This window comes from Gastrolobium bilobum, unplaced genomic scaffold (genome assembly GCF_033153095.1).
Source record: "Gastrolobium bilobum isolate Gb01-03AN ecotype WA unplaced genomic scaffold, APGP_CSIRO_Gbil_v1 utg7782, whole genome shotgun sequence".
NCBI lineage: Eukaryota > Viridiplantae > Streptophyta > Magnoliopsida > Fabales > Fabaceae > Gastrolobium > Gastrolobium bilobum.
The window spans coordinates 43,037-44,810 of record NW_026899380.1 but is presented as its reverse complement, the minus strand read 5'-3'; the positions used below and the strand labels follow the sequence as shown (position 1 = coordinate 44,810).

Below are 1,774 nucleotides of genomic sequence, written 5' to 3'. Positions count from 1 at the left end.
GGATAATCTGAATTGGAGTCTTATTTGGGACTAGGGAGGGCCTCCTAGAATAAAGACATTTCTTTGGCTTGCTCTTGGGGAAAAATTGCTCACGAATCAAAGACGGATGCAGAGACATATGTCAGAATCTGAGGTTTGTCCTAGATGTAATTTGTTTGCTGAAAGTTGTACTCATGTTTTGAGGGATTATGGTTGGGCAAATTCTGTGTGGAAAGTTTTTGTAGATTCTAAATTCTGGGGTGTATTTTTTAATATGCCCTTATCAGAATGGTTACAATCTAATTTGTTACAAAAGAAGAGCTGTGTTGGGGGGGGTGACAGTGGGCATATTCTGTTTGGTATTATATGCTGGTCTCTTTGGAAAGATAGGAATAGTTTGGTTTTTGAGAATCAATCCTCAAGTGTGGAAACTTTGGCTAGAGGATCTAGTATGTTCCTGTCCAACTATATGGAGGCAAATGTAATGTACAGGAAGGATGGGATAGGAAGCAGTCCTAAGTCTGAAGTGATGATTCGCTGGAACCCTCCTCATCCTGGCTGGGTTAAGATCAATATTGATGGTTCAACAAGAAGCAATAACAGTCAGAGTGGGTGTGGTGGTCTGCTGCGATGGGCAGCTGGATTATGGGATTTACAAAAAACTTAGGAAGAGGCAGTTCTACTAAAGCGGAAGTGTGGGGTCTTTATTTGGGCCTTTTACTAGCTTGGAACAAAAGGTATAGATGGGTGATTCTTGAAGGAGACTCACATGTGGCTTTTCAGCTTGTCAAGGAGGGATGTGATTCAAACCATCCTCTTGTTTTTTTGGTGCAGAAAATTAACCAGCTGCTGAATTTCGACTGGCAGGTGGAATTAGCTCATGTGTATAGGGAAGCTGAAGTGTAGCTGGTTATTTGGCTGGGTTAGCTTATGATTTTGGTTGGGATACTTTCTTTTTTGATGTTCCCCCAGAGCGGTGTATAGAACTAATGGGGAGGGACCAAATGGGTGTTGCTTGGCCTAGATTGGTCAGAGTGATGTAGTTTTGTGTCTGTTTTATGTTTCTGTTGATATACAAAAAAAAAGATGCAGACGTAATTTTTTTTTTTTACACAAATGATGACCTAAAACACTTTTAGATTTTATCCATATTTTTCTAAATAAAAAATTGTCATATTAAAATTAGAGAGGTAATTTAACCGTGATAGTTTGTTAATCCTGTAAAATTTGTTTTGATTCATTTTGGCCGTGATGGCTTGATGATTCAAAATTTATCTGAAAATTATAATAATAAAAAATAATAATTTCAAATCTATTTTAAAAAAAGGAAAAGAGCAGCCCGGCCAGTACCTAGCCGGGCTCTGGCTGTAAAAAAAAAAAAATCGTTGTTGTCTGGGATAAGAAAAAAAAGTAAGATATAAAGAATCGTTTTTTTTTTAGTGGGGAAAGATGGCTGAGTGGACTAAAGCGTCGGATTGCTAATCCGTTGTATGAATTTTTGTACCGAGGGTTCGAATCCCTCTCTTTCCGTTTCCGTTGAGGATTTGAACAAAGAATATCACTACCGTGTAAACAAATAGTTTTAGAGTAAGCATTACAAAATCTCCAAGATAATAAAAAAACGACAGAGAAAGAGAATAGATTCTCTTATATTACACATTATGTTTCTTCTGAGACTCAGTTTTCTAAGAAATGAAGTGATTTCGAGGAAAGAGAAAAAAAAATTCGTAAATGGATTTGTAGTAAGGTAAGAGTCGAGTCTTTGAGTACTATTTCTTAGTACCAATATTCATTC

General features: G+C 37.0%; 1 non-coding gene across 1 annotated transcript; it reads left to right on the top strand.

Moving 5' to 3' along the window:
• Nucleotides 1-1,422: 1,422 nt before the first annotated feature.
• Nucleotides 1,423-1,509, top strand: TRNAS-GCU (transfer RNA serine (anticodon GCU)). The gene has a single exon. It is a non-coding gene; the product is annotated as a tRNA-Ser (tRNA).
• The last annotated feature ends 265 nt before the right edge of the window (nt 1,510-1,774 follow it).